The sequence below is a fragment of the Triturus cristatus genome, chromosome 3_2 (assembly GCF_964204655.1).
Source record: "Triturus cristatus chromosome 3_2, aTriCri1.1, whole genome shotgun sequence".
NCBI lineage: Eukaryota > Metazoa > Chordata > Amphibia > Caudata > Salamandridae > Triturus > Triturus cristatus.
The window spans coordinates 1,086,254,113-1,086,274,097 of NC_140584.1; positions in this window are offsets into that span (position 1 = coordinate 1,086,254,113).

Sequence of the window (19,985 nt, forward strand, 5' to 3'; positions counted from 1 at the left end):
AGTACCAAACTTAAAACTTTCCGACCACATGCCTTATTTCCTAGTCCAACCATGGTCTGATTAATTTCTTTTCATCTGTGCTATGATGCACTTACTGCCCTACACCCCTGCAGAAGTGGCCATTGTCAGAAATCCTAGCCTCTATGGATAGAACACTAGCTATTACCTTAGGCTTGTCCAAATGTAAACTCAAATCGGTGAAATAATAAATGATTCTTTGATGAACTTCACTTTGCACCATGACAACACTGGCAAACATTCTACCTCTACCTGAACACATGGGCCTAGAGTTCGGTTGGAGGGATACTCCATTACAAACAAATTGGATACCCCGTGACTCCTATAACAAGTGCCATTGAATATAAGGCACTTGTAACATGGCGGCTGGTGTAACCTGGCCACTGAACTGTGAATCAGTCCCATGGTCTGTTCTATTGAATAAAACAAGCTCACCATGAGGCCTGCATTTCACAAATGTATAAGGCAACAAAATTACTGTTCAAGTCATAACAAGGATTTGATGCCTTATGTCACCATCTTCCATCAGGCAACAAAACCAGCTCCCTGGAAGCCAAAACTGCCACCTTAGAAACTCCACAGTATTTTCAAAGGCATCCTTTTACTTTCCCTATTTCTGCTGTTCCAAGGCTGGTCAGTTCACTGAAGTTCACAGACTCTCCTACTGGAATCTGTAATACTTCAGTCCTTAAAATCTGACTATCAACCCTCACACTGCTAATCACCCAGCTCAGCAACACTACTGTGACTCAAGGGAATGTCCCAGAACAAATAAATTATGGCTTTATCAACTGATGAAGAGGCCAGATGCCATCCCAGAGTCCGTGGGACACTTTTGCCAGGCTCCTGAGGGCTTGGCTGCACAACAAAGATTCTTTAAACAGTTCCAAATGGGCAATTCTGTACTTATCTGTAACATAACTCTCATTGAATCTAAGTTGGCTTTTCACCAATGTTGAGGTTTTAGAGCACCTTTATTGAGAGAGAGAGTGTTAGCAAAGGACCCTAGGTTCTCTTGATTTAGGATAAGGATTTCTGGGCTGTTTTTGGCACAGGTCAACCTCTTGTCGACCTGTGGAAAACGAGAATATGTTAAAAGGATTGAGACTGCCTCCAACTCTTGTAAAGAGATCTTTACTGTGGTAAGGGAGTTTACGGCGCCTAGATCCTATGTGGCCCACAGTGTTCCATTGGAGCGCTGGGTCTGCGATCTGGCCAAATTTTTCACGGATAAAATAAAATCTATCCAGGACTCTTTCCCAGTGAGGTCTGTGGAGGTGTGTTCCAGTCCGATGGCCGGATTGTCCTTCCCGCCCGCGCAGGGTGCGGTTTTTGCTGAGTTTCCTCCTGTCTCGGCCGATGCTTCTCTTGCTCTACTGGCCAACCTTAAATCGGGCTCACCTTTGGATTCTTGTCCTGCCAAATTTCTGGCCAAGATGGCGGCCGTGGTTAACCCACTAGTCAACCCTTTGGTGAATCTTTCCCTGAGGGAGGGGAGGGTTCCAGTGCCATGGAAAAGAGCTATGGTGATCCCCCTCCTCAAAAAGCCTGGGTTGGACTCGGAGGTCTTGGCCAATTACAGGCCGATTTCCCTTTTGCCGGCCTTGGCTAAGATCACAGAGAAGCATGTACATGGTGTTCTTTCCAGCTTTCTCGAATCCAATGATTTGTTCCATCCATCGCAGTCCGGTTTCCGTCCTAATTTAAGCACGGAGACGGCACTGCTGGAAGTGTCGGAAACCATCAGGGAGACACTGGATTCTGGAGGAAGGGTCATGCTCGTCATGCTGGATTTGTCGGCGGCCTTTGACACCGTCCCCCATGAGGCGCTCCTCTCCAGACTTTATGACATTGGTCTGAGGGGGACGGTGTTCAATTGGTTTACATCTTTTCTCGAGGGCCGCCGACAAACGGTCTGGGCCTCTCCGAGCTCCGCTGAGATGTCGCCATTGGGAGTCGGTGTTCCACAGGGTTCTGTGTTGAGCCCGACTCTGTTTAACATCTTTATGACACCTTTGGCGGCACTGGTGGAGTCCTCTGGGGCCCGGATCGTATCCTACGCTGATGACACCCAACTGCTTTTCACGTGTGGGAAAGGCCAGGCTTTTGATGGAGAGAACATCCGGGGTTGCTTGGAGTTGGTCTTCGGCTGGTTCCAGCGAAACGGCCTTAAGGCAAACTCCAGTAAATCGGAGGTGTTGTTGTTCGGCTGCTCTCTGGACCCTGATTGGCAGGCCTGGTGGCCATTAGGTATGGACTGCCCTGTCCAGGCATCGCTTGTGGCTAAGAATCTGGGAGTGAAGGTTGACAATAATTTGTCACTGAGCTCACATATTTCTGGCCTGGTGGGTACCTGCTTTGGTATGCTTAAGATGCTCCGGAAGTTCCTGCCTTTACTCTCAGAAGAGCACAGAAAGATCACTGTGCAAGCCTTGATAGGCTCGAGATTGGACTATGCGAACGTCCTTTATGTAGGTCTTCCGGAATATCTGGTTCAGCGGCTGCAGGTTGTGCAGAACTCCGCGGCCCGGGCCATCTTTGGCCTTCATAGGCGAGCGAGAGCTTCGTGTCTGGTGCGATCGCTTCATTGGTTACCTATTCGGAAGCGGATTATGTTTAAAGCACTGACCCTGGCGCATAAAGCGCTATTTGGCACCGGAGCAAGGTATCTACAGCAGAGATTGTCTTTCTATCGCCCAGTTAGATCTCTGCGGTCGGAATCTTTGTTTCTCGCGGTGGTTCCTCGGGTGAGGAAGGCCCGCACTGGGGGTCGCTCTTTTAGTCTGAGGGCCCCTCAGTTGTGGAACTCTTTGCCTTTGGACCTACGGTCCTCTTCTTCTCTCCTTCTGTTTAGGAAGAGCCTCAAGACGTGGCTTTTTAACCTTTAGGGTGTCTTTGTCTTTTTTGTCCTTTTTCTTTAGTCTGTTTTTATGTTTTTGGTTTTACTGAGCTGCCTCGATAAAGCGCCGGGACACTCCACGGAGTAGCCGTGCGCTATAGAAATAAAAGTTTAACATAACATAACATAACAAAAGTGCACACAATGGGGGGTGTGGCTTGGGCCGAAAGTAATGGCCGCCTAAGGAGAGCTCCGCTGAGTAAATCCAGCCTGCAATCCAACATCCGTAGCCCTATCCCACCCTCACAGCCCCAGAAAAGCGCACATTGAAAGCCATACCTGCGCTGACCAATCGGGGCTATGTATCGGGCCCCATAGGGGCTGGAAAGACCCGGGATCGGGAGACAGCAAGATCAGTCAGTAGTGTGTCGCAGCCCGGCGGAGGCACCTCCGGTGGAGCCCGGCCTGCAGAGATGTAGGTGAGAGCTCCTGCTGCCGAGGTAGCCGAGGTCAGTGAAACCGGGACCCCGCGACAATCAACTAAATTCTAGGAGGCAAAATCAAGCTCCCCTGGCGGCACCCGCAGCACACACATGAAAGCTGGGCTGTAACGGAGCACTCAGAGCGGCGGCCATATTGGGAGAACATTTTTTTTAATCAATCGGCTCCTGACAACGTAGTGGACACAGCGAGGTCCAACATAAATAGGGGTAGCCCGTGACCGAACTCGGGGGTGGGGGGGAAATTGTTAAGAGCAGCAGGAGTACCAGAGTGCCCCCGCTTCCTGCAAGCAGCATTGCTAATAGGATGGGATAGGATAATATTTATAAAGCGCACTAATACTCAAGGGTGTCATGGCGCTAAGCGAAAGAGGGAGGTGGAGAATGTACCAATCTCAGGCTCAGTAGCAAATGACCAGGTTTTAAGAAGTTTCCTGAAGACTGGAAGGGAGTGCACCTTAGAAATGGACGGGGGCAAGGAGTTCCAGAGTATAGTGACTGCCACAGAGAAGGAGCGACCACCCCATTTAATAACCCCGCGCAAGTAACAGAGAAGATCCCTTATGTAGAATAACTCAGGGAGAAGGGCTGAACGAGGAAGGAGGGGCCTTCCCCAATCTGAGCCCCTTGGTAACCAAAGTAGAGCGTTGAGGGAACCTGTGACCCGGCAGCCCGTAATTTGGGTCCCAGCCAAACCAACCCTCGCTTGCGTCGGGGATGTGTGAGAAGGAGAAATAAGCACCTCTGATGTGGTAGGCCCGGTGGGTGGTACAAGCCCCAGGCCTGCACTAGACACGGGGGCTGCCTGAGAGCGTGCATCGTCCGGGTTGTAAGAAGGTAAGCAATCAGGAGAAGCCGAAACCGAGAGTTTGTCTGGCTGGCCTAGAAAGCTTGTAGAGGCTGACCCCAGGTGACCAGACATTGGTAATACCCACTTGGAGGTGCGCCAACAAGACACAGGCCCCCCCGGCACTGCGAGTAGGCCCCAAACGGAGACAGTGGAAGACGGCCTGGAAGCTCGCTCGGGGACTGTCCGCAGGGGGCGGTGGAGCCGTGGGCTGGAACACAAACATACCTAGACACAGAAGTGTGACTGGATGTAACAAACCCCCGCTCCCCTCCCTCTTCCCGGAGGCACTCTCGGCACAGAATACAAAACGGAAGAGAAGATGAAGCCCAAGGGGAACATACCACCACAATCCAACAAGATGGACAAGTACGTGGTCCCGAGGTCCCAAAAAGAGGAGGGCACAAGGCCTTCCAGTCTGGCGACCTCAGAAGAGCCCTCCCTTGGCGCAATAATGGCAGCGATACAAACCCTTCCAGTCCCCTCTGGAGCCTAAAATAGACTCTGTAACTATGGAAGTGGGTCTCCTTTGAGCAACTTCCAAAAGATGTCTGAAAAAGTACACACGGCAGAGGCAGAAATCAGTGAGCTCCAGTCCTCGTCAAAGTCGCTTGTGGAGCAAGTGCGTAAGTTTGCAAAACTACTGAAAGCGTGAGTCGAGGATCAAGAAGGGAGATCCAGACTAAACAACCTATGGATAGTAGGAGTCCTTGAGTGAGCAGAAGCCCAATGTGTTGACCTCTTTGTAGAGGACTTAATTACAAAACACCTGAAGCCCAAATGCCTGTTGAAGTTCTCAGTTGAAAGAGCACACAGGGCCCCGGTTCCACATCCTAAACCGGCGGCCCCTACATGTACCATCATAGCTCGGATGCTGAACTTCAGAGACCGAGATGTCACTCTGCAGGCAGCCCAGTTACAGGGAGATCTTAAATATGAGAACTCTATAATCCTGCTTTTTTCCCAATTTTACCTACCAGGTCCAGAAACAAAGGAGAAGCTTCGAGGAGGTCAAGAGGACCCTCAGGGAAAGAGAAATCAAACACATGCTGTTGTTCCCAGCCAAACTAAAAGTCATAACGGAAGGGAAATCCTGGTTCTTCACCTCACCGGAGGAGGTAAGGGAGTGGCTGGAAGGGTGGCGCATTAAGGGGCCAAAGCATCCAAGAGGCCCGAGGAGGACCTATCCTCACGCCTCGGCCGACTCCCAGCAATTGAAAATGGCATTCGGAACAGGGAGCGGTCCCCTACAGCGTCCTAGATCGATAACAGGTGTGTTGGCCAACACTGGAAGCCCTGAACCCCAACACTGGCAGGACTACTGGGATGATAAAGAGATCACCTGAGGACAACCACGGGAAAGAGTAAAAGAAGAAGATTGGGCGGTGGGTCTGCTACGACAGCCAGAAGCATAAATACAATTGATAGAAGTACTGGACCCAGAATTTTTTTGCCAGTGTGCAACGAACTTTGGTTTGGAGGAGGGGTGAGGGGGGAAAGGGGTGAAATGAGAAGAGTGGGGGAGCCTCGAGCAAGGGGCGAGAAGAAATTGCAGGCCAAGTGAGCACGCGGAGAAGCTACATTGGGGCAGCCAACCCCCTAAGATGGTTAGTTTGCAGTTAAGGGTGACAGGCGCTCTGCAAATTGGGGTCATGAGAAGTTCAAGTCCCACAGTGTAGGGTGGTAGGGAGGGGGAAGTTAAGGGTTTTACGGTTTTACTAGTTAATTTGACAGCAGTTGACCAGGGCACAAGGCCATTGCATGGGGGCACACACCAGGGGGAGGAGGGAGTTATTCCCTGGGGGACACTCAAATATCCGAGTTGAGCAAGCGCGAGGGGGGAATGACTAAAAAAAGACTATGCAAGAACAGCATGCGCTTAAAATTATATCCTGGAATGTAAACGATCTGGGGTCCAAAATAAAACGTACACTAGTACTCTAATTTATTAGGCGGCGCAAACCAGACATGGTATTCCTGCAAGAAACACACCTGCAGGGGTATAGCCATAAAGCATTAAACAGGTGGAGATATAAATTAATAGCACATGCGGGGTACACGTCAGGGTCACGGGGAGTGGGTATCTTTCTCAGATCCGCCACAACGTATGTTCTGGAGAGGACAAGGAGAGACCCATTGGGCAGATTCGTACTCCAGTAGGGGAGGTGGGATGGTAGAATTCTGAATCTAGACTGTGTACCTCCTGCCAACGCTACGAAGTGAGACTAGATCAGCCCTTGGAGTGCAACTTCTAGAGATGCCAGTTGGTACACTAATTGTTGGAGGTGACATGAATGATGTTATCTCCCTGTCAGAGGACAGATGGCCAGGGAAGACAACCACAAACGTGCATACTCCTCTGGGAGGCTACGTGGAGGCACTGGGGTGGACCGACCTTTGGAGAGCTCACAATAGTAGGGAAAGCCAATACACACACCAATCAGCGAGGCATGGGTGTTTGTCATGAATATACTATCTGTTCACCCTAGGTCATGAAGTGGGAAGTTTCCAAGATACACAACACTTAGCGAGAGGTAACTCGGATCACTTGCCTGTGGTCACCTGGCTCAAGGGGAGAACAACAAGAAGTGCCCTACCTCCCAGACTGGAGGCCTAGTACCTAATGGACAGGGTATTTGTGAAGCAGATGCGGGATGGCTCAGAGAGATATTTTCAATAGAATGAGGGTCCGGTGGAATCAAGCTGTGTTCTCTGGGAGGCATACAAGACAGTTATAAGAGGGCAATATCAAGCCTTGGTGGGGTTTAAAAAGAAGGCGGAGAAACAAAAATACCGGGAGCTTGAGCACAAGATACCGACCCTGGAATCTGAGGTGGTGGGTGAGCACGACAATGACGGGGCCCTACTACACCAACTGTGCATGGCACAGCGAGAATTACGGTAGGTAGCGGAGGGTGCAGCAAGGACCCATGCTCTGTCAATCCAACGTAGGATATACAAGGTGGGAGATAAGGCCATGTAGCTTATCGCTTGGCTCGAGAAAAGAGACAGCGAGAGAAGCGAAGGGGTGGTGCACATGGGAGACAAGAAAATAGCCGCAGTTTTTGCAGATTTCTACGAGGATGTATACACCTCCGGGTCAAATAGGTCTAGCGTAGACTGCACAGGACTTCTAGCAACAATGAATCTAAGTACCCTAACAAAAGAGGACTCGGAGATGCAAGTTAAGAGGAAAGAGCGTGGGCTCTTGGGGACTCCAGTCTGGTAAGGCTTCGGCCCAAATGGTTTCCGCTGAAATTGTTCAAGAAAACTGCCCAAAAACTGGCACCCCATCTCTTGAACATGTTCCTAGAGGCTAAGGAAAAAGGACAATTACCAGAAGACCACAGAACTGCCACAATAGTGGTAATTCCCAAAAAGGGGAAGCCGCAAGCAGAGTGTACATCATACCGACCCATCTCCCTGCTTAACGTAGAACCCAAAATCCTAGCCAAAGTCCTGGCAAACAGATTAGCAGGTGTTCTATCTTCAGTGATACACCTCGATCAGTCTGGCTTTGTGCCAAAGTGCAGTACAGGTTTAAACTTAAGACGGCTACACAGGGTACTCCACTTGACGAAAGAGTATGGGGTGGAGGACGTGGCAGTCCTGTCTCTCGATGCCTGAATGGCCTTTGATGGTGTGGAACTACATATTTGCCCTATTACCCCGATTGGGCTTCAGCCCTAACTTTTGCGCCTGGGTCCGTCTACTCTATGAGGCACCTAAGGCTAGGGTGCAGGTGAATGGCATGTCTCCTGTGTGATAGAGCTACGGAGGAGCACACAACAGGGATGCCCACTATCTCCCATGATCTTTGCTCTAGCGCTGGAGCTATTGGCAACCTGGGTGTGTGGAGATCCGCTCATCCGTGGGATTGCAGTAGACGAAACCTGGGAGGAAAAGATATCGCTCTATGCAGATGATATCCTACTTTATATAAGTAAACCCCGTACCTCGATACAGAGAATTCTGCATATCTTTGACCTATTTGGGAGCTATGCCTGGTATCAAATCAATTGGGTCCCTGATTTTACCGCTTGCTCTGGGCTCCCTGTCCTTGCCAACTCGATGCCCAGCCCCAGTAGCTGCAGATGGATTCACGTACCTAGGGATTAATATCGCTAGAGAAAAAGATCTATGTTTATTTCGTAACGTACTCCCTCAGATTGAATGCTTCCCGACAAGTGCGTGCCATTGGTGTACACTCTCCCTCTCGTTGATGGGAAGGAAGGTTCTTTTCAAAATGAAGACCCTCCCGCGAGTGTTATACAATCTTCAAAATACACCATTTAAATCCCTGAATCCTACTTCCGTAAAATTAATGGAATTTTCAGGTCCCTGCTATGGGATGATGGGGCAGCCCGAATCACGTTGGCCAAACTACAGCGTGGAGTCTATGATGGGGGCCTAGCAATCCCAGACATCCGAGTCTATTATTGGGCCGCCCAGCTAATAGTAGTGAATGAATGGGTGTTTGGATATCAGATGGAACCTGCATGTACAATGGACCGCTCCTATTTGGCAGGAAGGCAGAGAGTCGGCTCTCGCCTCACACATTGGCGGTATCACGAGCTTGGAAAGCAGCCAATAGATGCCTGGGGTGGGATAAGAAACTTACGGCAGAAACCCCACTGTGGGATAGTGACAACCTAGGCGAGGCCAGGAAATTGAGAGCATACACAAAATGGCACAAGATAGGGATTGAGAGGTTAGGTGATGTATGGAGATCGGGCACCCTAGTTGCCTTCAAGACGCTGCAGACTGAATATGATCTGACACAAACTGAAATATTTTGTTACCAGCAGTTGCAACACGCCATAAAAAGTCAACTTCCAGAAGGGGAAGTTATCCCAGACTTCTCCCTCTTGGGGGACAGACTGCTATTGGACCCGATGCCCTCTAAGGCAATCTCCCTGACGTATAGAAAGATTATGAATAATATGCCAGACTGCCTTGTCCCACTTAGAGAGGCCTGGATGGCAGACCTGAGCATGTGGATGATGAAGAGTGGAACAAAGCGTTGCAGAGCCCAAGGGAGATAGCGATGAAGGCTCGGTATCGTCTAGTGCTACTAAGGATACTGCACAGATCCTACCTGTCCAGGACAAGAATGTTTAAAATGGTCCGGATAGACTCAGCCAATTGCCTCAGGGGATGTGGTGAGATGGGCACATTTTACCACACTCTTTGGACCTGCCCCTACATACAAACTTACTGGTCTAAAATAAGTTACATAATGAGGGAGGTTACAAATGTGTCAGTACCATTGGAAGCCAAGTGGTTATTGCTGGGAGTGCCAGTAGAGGAAAAGTGGCTAAACCGTGTTAACATCTGGCTTAGGCTGGTGGCAGCAGCGGCAAAGCGCAACCTAGCTAGGCAATGGGGGGAAACCAGGCCTCCAGAAATAAAGGACTGGAAAGAAGATCTAGACTGGACCCAGCAGGCGGAAAAGACAATATACTGCTTCCGGGGCTGCCCGCGTAAATTCGAAAAAATATGGGGACCATGGATGCAGTATCGGGGGATACCCAACCAAATGGGGTTGGGGGACTGGAAATATTTTTGATGCGTAATGCGGGGGAAAGGGGGCTCGAGATTAGCTAGGTAGTAATGAAAGTACCATAAAGTCTAAGAGCAAGCCAAAGTTGATATTTGGAAAGAGATATGCCCCCTGCGAGTGGCGTGTTCATGGTAATGTGATCCATTGTAACTGATATGTGTCATGAATCAACTGCTAAGTAAATAGAAGTTTTAAAAAAAAAGTGCACAAAAAGTGTCATTTGGGTAGTGGAAGCTGAGATAATAGACTGATTGGGTAGGTAGGAATGGGATGGAGATTGCATGTGTGCAAATCCATGATTTTGAGCAAGTGGGCTCTTGAAATATTATATGAGAAAAATGCTCTCAAGCCGCCCGGCCCTTCACTAGCGCCTCAGGGCCTATAAATGACGGTCAGTGGAAAGCAAGTAGATCTTCGTGTGTGAGAGTACGACATCTTTCCTTCCTCCTCCTTTAGATCAGTTAGAGTAGTAACTGAGGGTAACCCTACTCTGTTTCCCATTTCATCTCCACCCGCCCCTTCCCTGGGATGACCTGCAGGCACAAGGAGGGCAGACCCTTTTTAAACAAAAAAATGAATCTCAGGTCCAGGGTATGAAATGTGTCCAAATAAGTCATTTTAGGGACAAAGATAGTCCTTCTGTTGGTCCACCCCCTCCCTATTATCCCAGACCAATGAATCACAGAAGAAAGAAAATACCCAGATACCCATTGGAGGAGGATTTGCTAGAATTTTTCCCCTTAACAGCTGAAGAGGCTAGGGGCACAGCCCCTGCATTCACCAAGAAACAGAGCATTGACTGAAACCACTAGTGAATGGAGCACAAGGAGGTATCGCACAAGTGAATGATGCAACTGACTTGTAGAGGGGTGCAAGTGACTCGACAAGATGCCGATTCAACCATGGAATGGTCCAGAGCATTTGTCTCAGCGGCGCCCTGAGAGCACAGACCCCACAATTACAAGAGAAAGCTTAAGATGGACAACAGACTGACAAGGAGACACATTTCTTCACCTTAGTCCAATGGCGCAGATGACGAGGACACCTCTCCGTCTGCTCACGACCCTCTTCTCCCACAGCCGGGGTAGATGCCCTCTGACTTAATGAGTAACAAGAAACAGTTTTCCAATACTGCTGTGGGTAATCATGAGATATCTTCGCTTTTAACCAATTTGCTTTTCCAGGTATCATTAACATTGTAGCCCAGCGGGGGCAATGACGTGGGATTCATCACTCTGAGTCTCTGAACAGTCATGGCAAAGGTTTCAACAAGGGTTTACGGAGTCTCTGTCAATCTTTTTTAAAAAAAGACCTGGACCGGCTGGTTTTCCCCAGGGTTTTTACTTTTACTTTGGTTCAATATGTTGACGGCTTGCATTTGGCATATGCTACCTTATATCAGAGCAAGGAAGACTCACTCTACCTCCCCCCTAGATAGGCTAAAAAGGGGTACAAGGCTTCCAAAGAGATACTGCAGTTTTGTCTCCCCAGAGTATAATTACTTGCCCATGAAATTTCTGCCGGTGAGCGTCACCTATCACCAGACTGCATGGAAGCCATTTGTAAGTTGCCCTGTCCAGTCACTGTTTCCCAAGAACGTACTTTCTTGGGAAGACTATGGCAGAAAAGTCACCCCGTAACCCTTGCAGTTGTCTACAGAGGCAGCTGAAAATGCGTTTGTACAAATAAAGTACACAATGACTCCTGCCCCGCTTTAAAGTCTGCCAGGCGCACTGTACTGGTTATGGGTCGACTCCCTCCATTTATGCAAAACCATGTACTTGTCATGAACGTAATGGGTTTGCACTTGTGATGCTGGACAAAGACCACAGGGATCAGAAAAATCCTGTAGTCCAAACATTTTAGATCCACAAATCACTTTTTACGACAAAAACGTTTGTGGCCCACCTACGTTTAATCGACATGAGGCTGCGGATTGTTTGATGTAACTAAAGCATCATTTACTATCAACACATTTTCCTTCCAACACTTAGAGTCGGGTAGGTGAGGCTGTCAAGGTGTTTCTTACTCTTCCTAGTGATTGGGACTAATGTGTAAACGTATTTACGTATATTCTCCATGTTGTTGTTTCTCCATGACAGTATTCGTGTTGGTATCCTGAAACCACCCTTTCATCTCTCCTGGTATAGCGTTGCTTATTTTCCTTTACAGGTAGCTTTTACACACATTTCCATACACTCCTATGAATTGTATCTGATAAGTCTGTTAATTGAAAGTTAGAGGGACACAATTGTTTACTACTCTTTATTATCAGATCTCCCTCCATGCAATACCCTTTCCTTCTCCCGCTTGACCATCCCACTAGTCCGAGTTATTATATATTCCGGACTTGGTGCTGTCGAGAGGTGGGCCCCTCTGAGCATCGGCATGACCCTGAGGATATTACAGTGAACCATGACACCCAGATCAGTTAGGATTTCGACCTTTACTTGGCATTTAATCTGCCCTAATATAGCTATTGGATGACCTTCATATGGTGGCCAACAAAGGTAATTTGCTTGGCCCTGGTCCTGTTAGAACTGTCAGCAGTCTTGAATACAGTCGACCACAAGATTCTGATGTTGAGACTGGCAGAAGTTGGCATAACAGGTTCTGCTCGGAGATGGTGCAGTTCGTATCTGTAAGATCACTCACAAGCAATACTTTTACCTCCTTTCCATAAAGAGTTCTGAGCCATCCAGCATGGGGTACCTCGGAGTGATTCCTTGAGCCCCACACTGTATAACATCTATCTCATACCAATGGCTGAGATGATTTGTAGTCAGGGAATGTTAATCTATGCAGATGACACACAACTGATCATTCCTGTTCCGGCTCTTTTGAAGCATTTCACACCTGCATGCACAGGATTACTAACTGGCTTACTCTGAATTCATCAAGATTTAATGGAGACAAAACTGGTCTGTTCCAAGGGCAAGGTACCTAGATTGCTACCAGGTGTGTTCTGGCCTTGGACTGAGGAAGCTGTGCCTGCAACAACTGCAGCAGTGAGAAATCTGGGCTTCTAATTCAGAGTGGGCTTGACTCTGTGACTGCTCGACTCTCTCTATGGGAAACGTTTACAACGCTGTCATTACATCGCAAGACTATTACAACACGGTTGTTACAACGACTGCATTGTTAGTACGCGATGCATTTACATCGCAAGTCATTACAATGACTTGCTATAGGGGGCGCTGAGGTATTGGAAATGAATTCCAACACCTTCCCTACTGTTGCACAAACTGGAGTAGGAATAGTAAATAATACTATTCCTAAGTCCAGCATGCCCCCTACAGTAAGTCGTTCTAATGATGTAAATGCATCGCGTACTAACAACGCAGTCGTCGTAACGACCGCGTTCTAAAAGCACGCAATGTTAAACATCGCGTTGTAGTGTACTGTATTCATCTCTATCCCTACCACATAGGACTTCGGCATCTGATGAATATACAGAATGCACTGGCTTCCAGTGCCCAAGAAAATTATCTTTAAATCACTCTGCTTAGTACACAGAGCTATTTATTAAGCCGGACCCATGTATCTTCAAGATCATTTTTTTCATTATTATCCCGCTAGGTCACGGTGCAAATCTTCTGGTCATTCCAAATTACAAGAGCACATGAATTGGAGACAGAGCTTTTACCGTTCAGGTTTCTCACCAATGGAATAACTAGCCGCTCGCCCTACCCTTCATCCCAGTTTTACTGCAATTTTGTAAATCATTTAAAACTTGGCTCTACACTATTCAGATAATTAAGGAGCTAGGGATTACATGCGATATACTTGTCAGTGGCAGGATGGCTTTCAGGTAACAGTTTGTGCTTAATAAATTAAAAATAATAGTAACAGTTATTATTGTTAGTATTAATATTGCTTTCTTACTCACTATTTTGCATTAAACAAATGTTAGACTTTATAGGCTCTCCCGAGTGTTGTATTATTTTTTTTTTTTGATAAACAGATTTTATTGACTTTGCACAAAGAAAATTAAGAACAATATGACACACATTTGGCTTGTCAGATAAAGTTACATAGTGTGATTGCAAGGCACTGGCATCCAGCTGATACAGTACATCATTTCAAAGCAGCAGCGACGCCCCTGCCCTCAGGTAGTATCATGGATTTACTGGCCCAACCATTTCCCCCATACACGACCGGTTGTGTTTTTTCTTTTACGATACTATGTAGACAGGTGGATGCAAGCCCACTGAGGTTCAAAAAGGGAATTGAAAAGGAATCTAGTCAGGATCAGGCAACTCCTGATGTGTCTTCTCACTCCCTCTAAGCCATGACAGAACCCTCAAACATTCTACATTGTTATAGATAAGTAGCAGTTGTGTACATCACAATCTGACATTAGGAAGGCACTGTAGTTCCTATTGATGGTCTGAGGTAGGACTTTCCAAATGTTAGTGACTTGTACCTTTGGTGCGCGAGGCAGGAGGGCCGTACCAAAAATCTATGAACTTTTTTACTTGGTACAGGTGCCCATCGCTCAGCCAACGTGTATGTACAGTAAGTAGGTGATGGTAACAAGAATCTAATCCCCATTTATACCTAGGTCTTTCCCTCCTCTTCTTTTTTTTTGACTTTTGGTAATGGGCACGGGGTATTCCCCGTTACATTAACTTTGGAACAGTGTCCTTTTTTGGTAATTCAACAAGAATCTAATAGCTGGTAAATGCCATATTAAGGCTGTGTTGTATACAGCTGGTGCGAAGACCTTGTTCATGTTGAGTAATCTATGACAGGTGTGCAGCGTCCATTTAGCATCTGATCATCTCCAATAAAGTACATCACATCTGAACCCCGCCTTGTCAACACATTCAAAATGATGAATTCTTGCTGAGAGCCCATCTGACACTTTTACATTTTTTCTGGAGTTTATGTTTCATACTTTGTAGATAGCTTTGGACAAAGGTTCTATAGAACAACTGTTAAATAAACACACATAGTTTGCTGCCAGCGAGGCTTTAAGTGATTCGTGCTAGAGGATGTCTGTCTATAACTCTTCCCAGAAGACCTGCTCTGCCAACTTTCTAATGTAAAATAAATAATACACGCCCTCGCTAGGCCTGTGGCAAACAAGCATGTCATGGGATGCCTGGCAAGCTTCCTCGACAGAAAGCTTCTTGAAAATACTTGGGGTCAGAATTAGAGATGTGCAGTAATGGAACATTCTCAGGTTACCGGGGTAAGTGATAAATACAGAGGAGAAATACAAGGTGGAATTTCCACCGCTATTATAGCTCTGTGATACTGGAAATTCCACTGGCAGATTCTCCACTGATTTTAGCACAAGAGAAAGACAACGAGAGTGAAGGGGAGAGATGAACCCAGCTGCAACCTTATTAGGAGTGCACCGGCCTCATATACATAAAATTCACTGAAACAAACAAAGGTTACCAGGATGTTATAGTAAGGCTCAGACTTCCATCGTACAAAAGCAGTTACAGTTACCTGAGCTAACTATAACTTACGCCCCTACAATGCCCTGCTTATGACCTCACATATTACTTCACTCATGACATGGTCAGTGACATCACTGATGACATCTCCAGTGGTGGTCCCCGGAGCTGTGGGGCTGCAACGGACCCCTCCCTTATATTATTTGAACCCCGGGGAGATGGCGGTCCTCTGGGTTGCAAGGGGGCCACACAGGCCTCCCGCATGTCTATGGTTAATACCCCTGGGAGGTGACGCCCCCGCTTTATTCATACATAAAGCCCTGGGGAGTTAGTGGCTGAGGGGGAGGCCATGCGGGGCTCTCCCGCAATCATTTAATAAATAGTCCCCAGGAGGTAGTGGTCTCTGGGACTGCGGGGGTGAGGGGTGCAGGCCCCTTTGCATCAGTTTATTATTATTTGCCCTGGGAGGTGGCGGTCCCAGAGACACGTCTTGCATGGGAATCCACCTGCATAATTATAAATCACTGCCAACGGGATTTCGTCCCCCTGGTCTCTTCCTATAAAAGTCATGTGGGAGCCCATGAGTCTCTTTGTTTTCAATTTTTCTGTGGATCCGCAAGTCCACCCGTGAATTCGGGGCAAAATTGAATTTAAAAAAAAAATACTTTTAACCCCCGGTGGGATCTCTGTGGGACCCCCCCACCCACCATATCTTGGAGGTCAGGGTATTCCTACCCTGCCCCTTTTCTTTATTTTTTACATTTTTTGTGGACTCTGCTTCAAGCAGAGTCCCAAGATGGCTACCAACACTTCCTGGTTGAAGTGTTGGCAGCCAATCAAATTTCAGTAGGATCCTCAAGTCCACTGCAAGGACTCACGTTCCCAGATATGTATATTTTTTAAACTTAAATATCTCTGAAATGACTGAACGGATTTACACCAAATCACAAAAAGCACTCTTTCTGGACCAACATCCAGCTTCCTGTCAAATTTGGTGTAATTCCGTTTAGCGGAAACATTCCCATATTTTGTTCAGTTGCTCAAAATCTAAAAGACCTGCACTGGCTTCCTGTTAAGCAAAGACTAACCTTTAAGGTGTTATGCTTAACCTATAAGGCAATTCATAATCTTGGTCCTGATTTCTTGAACCACAGTTTCAAACAGGAAGTTCCTGTGAGAAAACTTTGCTCAGCCACTGCTAACCTATTCGTACAGCCTAGATTTCAAAAAGCATGATGGGGTGGAAAGAGCATTGTGATGGAAGCATCCAAAATATGGAATGCACTTCCTCTGTGCATAAAAAGTGAATCCAGTCTCCTCTCTTTCAAGAAGGCTGTAAAGACCTGGTTAGTCAAATCCTGGTAACTCTCCCAGCTGCCTTGGTTGACACTCGCAGCTGAAACATAACAGCGCTTAGACACATAAAATGGGGAAAACGCATTTTGGACCCCCTTTTTTCTTGCCCCCCACTTGACGGATCACCCCGAAACTTTCAATACAGCAGCTGAACCAAAAAGGGTACTTTTAAAAAATGTCTTGAAGATTTGTTAAGCTGTGCCAAAGTTATTGGCAAAACAAAAACGCTTTACCTATGGAAACTTTGGTCCTAACTATAACTACCTACTGGCGACTGTAAGTAGGTAATGTAATATATATATACATATATGATCAAGGCCACAGTTTGGCGGTCGAAACGCGTCACCCTGACATGATTTTGCAATAAATCAACCTTTTGTATCTGCATTGGAGTCTGTGCCCATGTTTTACCCGGCGTGGTTTAACCTTGGGATCTTTTTTGGAGATATATATCTTGTCAGGTTTTACACCGATTCAGTCAAATAAAATATGGTAAACCTTTATATACTTACCTTGTCAATATTGTAGTTGTCAGTATTTTGCTACATTACTCTTGTAGCACAATATTTAGTATACGATATCTCTCTACCCACACTTTATTTTAATTAAATTTTTTTGTGTGCTGAAGCCTATGAATAGCTTCCTCGAACATGAGCTGAACCATTTTGCTGTAAAAGGGCCTCATTTAGTAACCATTTATAACAATGTTTCACACAGTTTTTAAAAACTGCACACTGAGCACTGACAGACACACTTCTTTTCCAGCACCATGTGACAATAATTTATTGTGAAGAATGCTAATCTGATGTTCCATTATTCTATGGACCTGACAAATGTTTGATTGTTATTATACATTATAGATTCAACACTCCTGAGGCGAGATAGCCGGGAGCTCGTTCGCATATTTTAAAAAACTTGATCTTAGAAACTGTTTTTTTAACAAATTTGTACTTTGCATTGTTGCACTTTCCCCCTGACCACTCCCCCCCACCTCACCTGATCAGAATTCCCCGCGCTGCCGATCCAAGGGCTGCCGCGGGTCGGAGTTCTTGCCGCCATTCTCGGCCAAATCACAGGCCACGCCCACGGACGTAGGCCACGCCCCCTCTGCGAACCCACTTAAAAGCGAGCTGACTACAAGCCCGCAGTAGAGATTCAACACTCCTGAGGCGAGATAGCCGGGAGCTCGTTCTCAGATTTTAAAAAACTTGATCTTAGAAACTGGTTTTTTAACAAATTTGTACTTTGCATTGTTGCACTTTCCCCCTGAGCACTCCCCCCACTTCACCTGATCAGAATTCCCCGCGCTGCCGATCCAAGGACTGTCGCGGGTCGGAGTTCTTGCCGCCATTCTCGGCCCGATTACAGGCCACGCCCATGGACGTAGGTCACGCCCCCTCCGCGAACCCACTTAAAAGCGAGCTGACTACAAGCCCGCAGTAGAGATTCAACACTCCTGAGGCGGGATAGCCGGGAGCTCGTTCGCATATTTTTAAAAACTTGATCTTAGAAACTGGTTTTTTAACAAATTTGTACTTTGCATTGTTGCACTTTCCCCCTGAGCACTCCCCCCCACCTCACCTGATCATAATTCCCCGCGCTGCCGATCCAAGGGCTGCCGCGGGTCGGAGTTCTTGCCGCCATTCTCGGCCCGATCACAGGTCACGCCCATGGACATAGGCCACGCCCCCTCCACGAACCCACTTAAAAGCGCGCTGACTACAAGCCCGCAGTAGAGATTCAACACTCCTGAGGCGAGATAGCCGGGAGCTCGTTCGCATATTTTAAAAAACTTGATCTTAGAAACAGTTTTTTTAACAAATTTGTACTTTGCATTGTTGCACTTTCCCCCTGAGCACTCCCCCCCCACCTCACCTGATCAGAATTCCCCGCGCTGCCGATCCAAGGGCTGCCGCGGGTCGGAGTTCTTGCCGCCATTCTCGGCCCGATCACAGGCCACGCCCACGGACGTAGGCCACGCCCCCTCCCCCTTCACTTAACAATGTGCCCCCCTCGAACGCGCAGCGGACGCGCGCAGCGGGCGCGCCAAAGGCAAGCCCGTCTGCGCCCGTCCGCTCCTCGCCCGTGCCTAGTGCCACCCCCCCTGCTCAAAAAATTAGCTATCCAAGAGAAGCTCTACTAAAACTTAAACCAGACCCATCGTCCTGCACTCAACCACTTGACATGACGACCTGGATAGGTTCCTGGAGCTGCAGACTCTGCAGACACAGCCTTGGCCCCAACAATCAAGCGAGAAATCAGCCACCTATACAAGTAAGGAACCTACGGTGCGGACTGATTAACGTCAGGTCCATGGGAAAGCACGCCGCACATATCTTTGATCTAATAATGGAAAAAAATCTAGACTGCCTCTTTATGACGGAAACCTAGTTGACACCCAATAGTAACCCTGATATAACAAACTCCCTCCCCCCAGGATACCTAATCTCCAGAGAGGATAGACCTATTCAGAGGGGTGGAGGTATTGCTATTGCCTACCGTGACACCCTGAACTGCCAAACTTTCACCATACCAGGCTTCAAAGGGGCAGAAAATGTTGGCTTTGCGCTAAAAATACACGACTCCTTCACTTTCTCAGGGGCTTTGATTTACCGACCACCTGGCACACACACTGACTTCACGAACAGCATCGGTGAAGCTATAGGCAACCTAGCCCTCAAATCAGCCAATTTCACCATCCTGGGAGACGCCAACATACATCTAGACGCCCACTCAGACCAGGCTACAATCTGCTTCACTGATACTATGAATTTACTTGGCCTGAAAATTCTTACCACCTCCGTCACACACAAGGCGGGACATATACTTGACTGTATCTGCTCCAATATCGAAGCACTTAAGCTAGACACCCCACAAATATTAACCTGGACAGACCATAGCTATATCCCGTTCGAATTCCCAGTGATATTCCACTCTTGGACCAAGAAAGCTAACGATTCCCCAGGGCCTGCCATGAAAGGACCCTGTTGGAAAGATCTGATTGGCCAATCAGACTTCCTGACAAGAGCTGACAAATCTAGACCGACTCCGTCAGGAGCTCCTGACAAAGACAGTCAGGCCTTTAGGGAATGGATCAACACACTCATAAAGGGCCAGGAGTCCATCCCTCCCTGTTTGAGGACCAGGAGAAAACAGAGACCCACCGCCCCGTGGTTCTCTCCCACCCTAAAAGAGGAACAAAGGAAGGTTAGGGCGCTCGAACGGAAGTGGCGACTTAACTATACAGACCTTGACCAAGACATGTATAAAATCGCCCGTCGCCAATACCATGGGAATACTATACGGAAGCCATTAATAAAAGCAATAACAAACAAAAAGAAATCTTCAACATTGTAAACACATTTACTAACCCTAAAACCATGCAGAAAGACATCCCCCCCCTCACAGACCCTCTGCAACACCATTGCAGACTTCTTTGAGGGTAAAATCT